The sequence below is a fragment of the Carassius gibelio genome, chromosome B10 (assembly GCF_023724105.1).
Source record: "Carassius gibelio isolate Cgi1373 ecotype wild population from Czech Republic chromosome B10, carGib1.2-hapl.c, whole genome shotgun sequence".
Classification (NCBI taxonomy): Eukaryota; Metazoa; Chordata; class Actinopteri; order Cypriniformes; family Cyprinidae; genus Carassius; species Carassius gibelio.
In genome coordinates, this window is record NC_068405.1 from 15443460 (window position 1) to 15452039 (window position 8580).

At 35.7% G+C, this 8580-nt stretch overlaps 1 long non-coding RNA gene across 3 annotated transcripts in view; it reads right to left on the minus strand.

Moving 5' to 3' along the window:
* Nucleotides 1-3735, minus strand: part of LOC127966699 (uncharacterized) — a 73080-nt gene extending 69345 nt beyond the window's left edge. For all 3 annotated transcript variants that reach the window (XR_008155673.1, XR_008155672.1, XR_008155674.1), the window contains exon 1: nt 3459-3735. This is a non-coding gene — a long non-coding RNA (uncharacterized LOC127966699). The remainder of the gene's footprint in view (nt 1-3458) is intronic.
* Between the last annotated feature and the right edge of the window lie 4845 nt (nt 3736-8580).

Genomic DNA, 8580 nt, shown 5'->3' on the forward strand with positions numbered 1-8580 from the left:
ACAATGAGAAAGAGAGAGAGAGCGCACTTCAGACCAATCCTCCCTTGCTATGCTGCCCCTGTCTACAGCTCCATTATTACCCGATACCTGTCAGGTCATCTGATGCTGCCGCAGCACTCCACCAGCATCAAAGCACGGCTCAAACCAGCCATCATTCAAACAAGCTCAATATCACAGCAGTCATTACACACAGGGTGTTCAAAATACAACAGTGACTAAGTGCAAACAGGACAGGGCTAGTCTGTTTCAAACGACTAAATTGTCTTCCTTTTCATCTAACCGACCAAAGAACAAAATATAATGGCTGTATCAGAACCAAACAAGGTTTTTCTTTCAAATCATATGATTCCGGACTATAAGTCGCACTTTTTTTTTCATAGTTTGGCTGGTCCTGCGACTTATAGTCAGGTGCGACTTATTTATCAAAATTAATTTGACATGAACCGAGAGAAATGAACCAAGAGAAAACATTACCGTCTGCAGCCACCAGAGGGCGCTCTATGCTGCTCACTGCTCCTGTAGTCTACACTGAGCGCCCTCTCGCGGCTGTAGACGGAAATGTTTACTCTTGGTTCTTGGTTCTAAATAAACGCGACTTATAGTCCAGTGCGACTTATATATGTTTTTTTTTTTTCCTCATCATGAAGTATTTTTGGACTGATGCGACTTATACTCAGGTGCGACTTATAGTATCCTGAAAAATACGGTAATCAACTAATATTGGTTTCCATAGGCAGATATTGATTCTCACATCAAGTGACTACAGATACATATATAATTCCATCTAATGAAAAACATACTGGTAATTTTCTACCAGAATATTGTCTGTTAAGTTTACCTACATGTGTCCGTTTAGCCTTAAACATGACACAATGCAATTCAAAACATGGGTAAAAGACCTACAAATATCAATATGGAAAACGACTTTTCATTTCATTGTCCAGCTGCTTTTTGAGGCAACTGTACACATCATGTGATATTCCATTCCAATCTAAATAAACTGACACTGTTTTCACTGACAGGGCCAAAACTACGACAAGACTGCATTGCTTTATAAAGATTCACTAGAAATTCTCCCTTGGGAAAATCACGGGGAAAAACAAACGACCAACATTTCGCTTCAACCCTAGACATGCAGTATCTCTCCGTGTGGAGAAAGAAATAGGAACGTTCAAGAGAAGATGAAGACACAGACACTTAAACACAAACAGCCCCTCAGAGCAACAGAAAGCATCTTTACGCAGCACTGACATGGCACGTTAAAAATAAAAGAAACATGAGACACAGAAGCAGACAGAGAGCAGCAAACAGAGGAAAGGGAGGATGGAGAGATGAAGGGAAGCGATATGTTGTATTTAATGAGCTAGAGGAAGACAGAGAAAGGAAGCCTACGGACAAATACACCTTCATCTGTCTGCCTGTCCATCTGGGTTTCAGAAAGAGCTCAGAAAATGCTGAATGAGAAGAGAATTTAAACAACCTGCCGTGATATAGAATTTACAGCTGTGGAAATCTGAAGCAGCCTATTTCATCTCCTCCGTCCCTGCTGTGAGGAACCAGAAGTTGATTTATCCAATCTTCTTCTTATTGATTATGTAGCAGGGAGCAGGGATAATTGTAACACTTGTGGGTTTTGTTCATTTATTCAGGAAATGCTCAGCCTAAAGCTCTGAAGCTTTGCCTCAAATGCTGTTGACACACCAAATTAATTAGCGAGATTGAGAATTAAATTACAGTACATGTGCAAGTACATGTGGGTGAATGTTACAGTCAGTTAATGTCAGTAAATGTTAAAAACTGAATAATAAAAATTACATTTTGTAATGTTTACCAAAACAAAACAACCAAAAAACACTACACACATCTTACTGGAAGTTAATTAAGGACAGTATTTCATACAAATGACATAAGACTATATGTAAACACAACAAGGAAGATGAGCAAATACTGAAATAATATATTTTAACAATAGTGGCATCTGTGAAATTAAGCATAAAATAAAATCTACAGCCTCTTTTACCTGAGGCTGGCGTCATAATGTGATAGATGGACAAACAGTTTACTAAGAAACAGAAGGAAATTTTAGTCAAATCTTTTAAAAAAAAAAAGCAAAACTGCAGTTTGAATCAATGTGATGATATCTGAAATATCCTGTATTTGTAAAGCTAGTTATCGATTCAACGTGAAGATGACTGTAACTACTTGTGGGTGGAGTACAGTTTATTCATATATTTCAGGAAGTATGGATGGAATATTATGTGCAGAATACTGAACCGAGATCTTGTGAATCAGACTTGAGTCAGGAGATGTGTATACCTAGCCTTATCATTAATTCATTCATTAAAGTTAGAGCTAATGATTTTAAATAAAATAAAAAATATTAGTAAATCGAGTTGAAATAGAATGAAACATGCTCCAAACACAGTGGGAGGAGACCGAGAGCACATGGAGTGACTGAAAAGGGTCCACAGATTGCTGGGATTCGCATTGAATTTGGGCAGGATTATCGAATGCTGTTTGTTGAGACCCATTTAAAATTGAGAATTAAAGTGAATATGTGTGTGTACATGAGGAAATGAGAGTGAGAAGGAGAAATTGTGAGGGCCACAAAATCCTTCAGCACCCCCCATTAAAAGCCTGTGTGTGATTATGGAAATGAACACTACTTATAGTTCGCAGTACGGTTCGTTGGTTTTCTGATGGTCTTCTCCTCAATCCAAGACAAACTCCGTCTGTGCCAAGACAAGCAGGCCGACAGAAGCCCTGCTTTCAGCTCGGAACCCAAAGCTACTGCACTCTAGAGTGGCAATAAAGTGCAGTTCTAATTCCATTCATGTTTCAGAGATATGTGTGCTATACTGTATAATCCAATCACACCGCCTAATTACATTTGCATTTATTTTCTTGGCAGGCGATTACCAAAGCAACCTGCATATGTTATGTTGTGGAAAGTGCATATGTTATCATAATTACACCGGGTAAGGATATAAATGAAGACAAACTAAATATAGCACCAGAGGATGAAGAACAAAAACAATAAAGACGTAAATACCTTCTGTGAACTAACGTTACAACATATTGTTCATTACAGTTAGAACAACCTGATATGTGAAAGCGAACCACTACAACTCACTGTTTTAGCCTGTGTTGTAGGTGTATTTTAACATTACAGGAATACCTCACGCATATAAAACAGTTTGGTGGATTTCTGTAACATTTATTTGCTTGTTAATATTGAATAAATTACTGCAATTTTGTATACGGAGTAAAAAAAAATATGTCAGAAAAACAAGGAAAGGCCTTAACAAAAAATATTGACGGGTGAACAGCACCATCCAGTGGCCAACAGTGTAACTGCATCCGGTAACTGGAGTCTGCTCATCTGGCAGATTCAGATCAAAAATTCATGTCGAATCCGTTTCTTAAACCCCAAGGCTCATCTTTAATTCAAAACCCACCTGCTTTTTCCCGTTACACTCCTGTCTGAGGTGCTCCGACAAATCTTCAGCAATGCTGCTGCAGGTAATCTAAATACTGAAATATTCAGGAGCGGAGTGGGAGTCGCGTGCTTCACCAGGTTTTTACTTCCGCTGACAAGCGCAGGTGAACATAAAATCTATTAAGAGTCGTATGTGTTTCAAGACTTAAGCTAGAAGGTAGAATGAAAAATTAATCTTATAAATGCAGTCACCTTGATTTAGGTCTAACACTACAGGGCTACAGTCAAACAAAAATAAAAAATAAAACATTAAATTACTTCTTTCATCTCCTTTTGTTGTAATATTTTTAAGACTACATTGTTTTTATATTTGTTCATTTAACATTTTATTCTCTGGAAAATTTAAGTATTGGTTGCAGATTGTATAAACTTTTGTACATAATGATGGGCAGCTATTAAGACCTGATTGATTTGGGTTTAATGAGGAAAGGTGATTAATGTTTTGTGATTTAAACACGTAATGTTAAGCTCCTGGGTCTTTATGATGGTCTAGTGCATCAGAATGCTTTCCACAGAGGATGGATAATTCACAGCGTGAGAAACAGGAATTAAAGGCCCTGAACAGCGATTGGATCCACCCTTCATTACCTGGGCTCAGCTATACACTATAACTGCCCATTTGCTCTAATGAGGTTTGACAATTATGAGGTTAATAAAGAATCATTTTGACAGGGTTTATTGATATGGTTGGGAATTAAATGATTAACTATCTCATTAAAATTAAGAACCTTGAAGTGCAATTACTTGGGAAATGAATTGACCTTCACAAGTGAAAAGATGTATGTCCAGCAAAGATGGAGAAAAGGGGCCTGAGATGTCTAGAGTTTGCAAAGGCTGCATTTAGACTGCTGTGTTTGAGTCTATATGTACTGTATCATCTTCAACATGTAATCTAAAATGTTCACCCCTTCTCCTCATGCCTAATACAAGTGACCCAAAGCATATGGAGACTAATAATGTGAGATTTCTGATCTGACATGGAATCCTCAAATAGGATTTGCTCGGTGCAGTTGTGCTCATTAACTCAAAACCATAAAAACCTTAACAAAAAAAAAGGGCACACAGCTTTTAATTCCAACTTGGCTTCATATTCGTGTTTAGTACCATACCTAAAACCAAGAGAGCATTAATATGAAACTATAAACTGCATGATAATAAGCCAAGAACATGAAAAAATGAGAATATTGCCAGGATACAAACTCAGGCCATGACATTCCCTCAGAGTGAGACACAGCTTCAGCTTAGACTTCATTTCCATCAGCACTCCACATCCAGGCCCAGACCAAATCTGTGGGATTTTTCCACATTTTCACTGGGGAAATCTGCTTAATGGGTTTAAATATGGTAGAATGGAGCTGAAAGTTATGGTAAGGTAAAGTACTATGAAATTATCATATACACACAAGGATGTGCTCCACTTTGTAAACAACACATATTCCAATGCTGTGTAAATTTGTGGAGCTTTCTGGAAATGCAGGGGGAACGGAAATCTGTGTGCGTCTGTTCATAACTGCAACGACAGTCACAAAAATATTTTTCATATGCAATATTTCTCTATCAAGGAATAAACTGTATTTTTTATAGTTTTTCTACATTTGTTGATGATTTCCTGTTTGTATTCCGATCGTGTTTTGATTAAGTACCACCAAAAGAGGGTTATTGGGATTTTGATTGAATTTAGCTTTAACAGCTACAGTGCGTGAATTGATGCCTGAACAAGCCCATTTGACACGATATGAGATCTCCATTAATGATGGCTGGGCACTTTTAATGGCTTTCCCAGACACCCCATTAAACCAGGCTTATATCTGCAGGTCATTCATTGTGTGATAAGTGCTCTTTCTGCCGTCCTGAGTTTTTAACACGCTTTTAAAAAATACAGCTGAGCATAAATTTCTTTCTATTGATTTTTAGTCTCTCACTTGATCTTTTTTTCTGCCTGTGGCTGACTGATGCCCCTCATTTAATCTCACAGTCTTTATTATTCGATCGATCCAATGTTAGCTGGCCATAGAAGCTAAATCATCACTCAATAATCAGAGTTGTTTCCTCCATTATCAGTCAACCACTCCTTCACAAAAGCTCCTCATTTGAGTCTTTTTTATATCAGATTCATGATGTCATTCACAGTACATAATAATTTTTTTTAAATTTATTTTGTATTAAGCCAAACGTTTGCATTTGTTTTACAAAGAATCAGTAGAAAGATTTATTAGAGTCTTCGGAACTCATGTATTTGCAATATTCTTGTTACACCAGTAGGTGGCGACAAGTGACAATTCTTTATGAGTGAATCAGTGAATCAATTGAATTATTTAATTTCATTCAGGAACAAAAGTGAATCAGTGGCCCTTCAAAAATGCTGATTCATTTAGGAATGATTGTGAGTCACTGATTCACTAAACAACGTGGATTCATTCAGAAACTACAGTTATTGTTGGTGCTCAGATATGATTGATTCTGTTTAGATTAGAATCAAAATAATTGGCTAGCATGACTCTAAAATTAACATGACCTAATATTAATTTGTTGTTTATTTAACCATCTTTTCTATTTAAATGAATAAAACACAAGCAATCACGCTATTTTCACAGAATATCATATATTTAGAAAACAACAGCATTCTCACTGATATGAATCTTTGTTTTCCTCTTCTTTTTATAATTAAACTTTCAGCCTATAATGAGGTGAATTAACAAGCTATTTGGCATAATAGTAACACGTTTTTTTTTTTCTCAGCGTAACTGTAAATATATGTACAAAATGCAATTAAAAATGCATGCCATATCTATTTCTTATGTGCTTTCTGTCATTTGCACATCTCACTCCGCTAGCTAACACCTGTTTTGTGAACAAACGTATTATTATATGCATGAGTACTACCGAGAAATGACAACAGGCTTGCAAAAGTGTCAATGAACTGTGAACTCGGTTGGAAATTTAATCTTAAAACAATTCTTCTGTTTCCAGGGCCCCTTTCAGAGGGCTTCTTTATTTAAAGAGCTCCGATCGTAGATTGGTCTGTGTCCATTATCAGCTTTCATTAATGAAGTGCTCTTAAGCGAGGTCAGTGTGCACACTGCAGTTAACAGCCACTCTGCAGCTCCGCTGTAATTGAAGTAACATGTGAACGGGGTCTATTAAAAAGAAAGTCCCTATCGAAGCAGTATTGTGCTGTGAGGTTAGGATTTATCAATTGTAAATGCGGTCACACAGTAGTTACAGTAGGCTAGTCAAAAATCACCGCAAAAGGAAGAGATATAGATCGAACAGCACTTTATCCATAAATGATGCATAAACAGTAAATACAGTATGTAAGTAGGAGGAGTAAGTGTTTTAAATGCAGCCCCCTAGAGGCTCTTAAAAATGAACAGGGTTTACTATCTATGGGATTCACATTAGACGCCTTCATAAAGGCTTTTATGCTGCGACTCAGGCATTGTGTTTACGTGAACAGCGGACTGCTTGACATTTGAAAGGCTCTGTGTATTAACTCTCCCCTTTTCATGCATCATGCAGCTGTCATTATTTGAAACGCTGTAAAATGCGGGCAGACATTTTGCAGGAAATTACAGCCTGTGCACAAGATGCTTGTCGACACAAATAGGAGCCTTTGAAATGAGGAACTAATGGGTTATGCTGATGTTCTTGAATGAAGTGGCAAACAGTCCAGACCGGTTTAACAGAGGCCTGTTCATCAGTGAAGCCGTTATCAGACAAGCTCTAGGGTTTACAGAGGAATCGTCCGTGTCTTATCGCTTTATATGGGAATCTATCAGACCACAGCTGTCGCGAGGCGAGGACATTAAAGGAAATGTCCCTCCTGATGTGCCCTCCAAAATAAGATTTCTCTGATTAAATGGAAAGTGCTTTTGTTCACATATCAGCAGATTTTATTTCCAGTCATGGCGATAAAAAAAACACTGCTAGACCCTGCATCACCTCTGAGGTTTCAGTTTGATATTTATGATGTAAAAGGACACAAGGCAGTTCAGCTACATATTAGAGATATTTTTAAGTTGTCCTGCACCATTTGTTTTACAGACACAAATGTGGCTTTTTAAGGAGAGGTGTCATAAACCTTTTCTTAAAAATATGACTTGTGAATTATGCCTGTTGGACAAAAAAAAAAAAAAACATTTGACACCCCTCATAAACTTGGTTGGGTCTGCCAAAACATTGTAAACAGTGTTTTCAAAGTCATTTACTTATAATTAAAGTTGAATTATAATGTATAATAAATAAGAATATTCTCTACAATTGTATGCAATTTAAAATAGATATAGGCCTACATATTTACATTTATTTAAATAATAAATTGATCATGTCCTATTAAATACATTTATGTAAAAATGCATTATATAATATATTATATGATTAAAAAAATATATACAAAGTTCTTATTGTTTTATATTATATAATAAGATTATGTAAAATGTATTATAGAATAAATTACATATATAAAATAAATCATATTAATTATACATATATAAATATACATAAATATAAAATTTTTATATTATTTTAAATCAATTTGTAGATAATTGTATGTGTGTGTGTATAAATATATATAACTTATGCATTATTTATTATATATTTGTATTCTATCATATATTATGAAAATTATGTAAAATATTATATAATTGAAAATACATATTTTACCCTTTTTAATATATAATAAATTATTAATCATATATATTTATAAAGATACATTAATAAATTACACAAAATCTAAATTTTTATATTTTACATATTTTTTTATTTTATATAAAACACTACTTTAAACATTTAATTTTTAAGAGTGTTTATTTTAATTTGCATGATTGCATATATATTTGCACTTACACAGTAGAATTGTTTATGTCTGTTTCTTATGATCTCTCTGTCACCCCAATGCCCCAAACTGGCGTTCAAACACTAGAAGTTCACACTGTTGTGGAGACAGTAGTACGGTATCAGACACACATACTTTATTTCCCAAAAGCATGGTTAAAGTGCTTTTACAGAAGCACACGCACATTTATCCTCTGCCACTAAATCCCTACATCAACTCTAAATCCCCCCCGATGCGACAACACAGA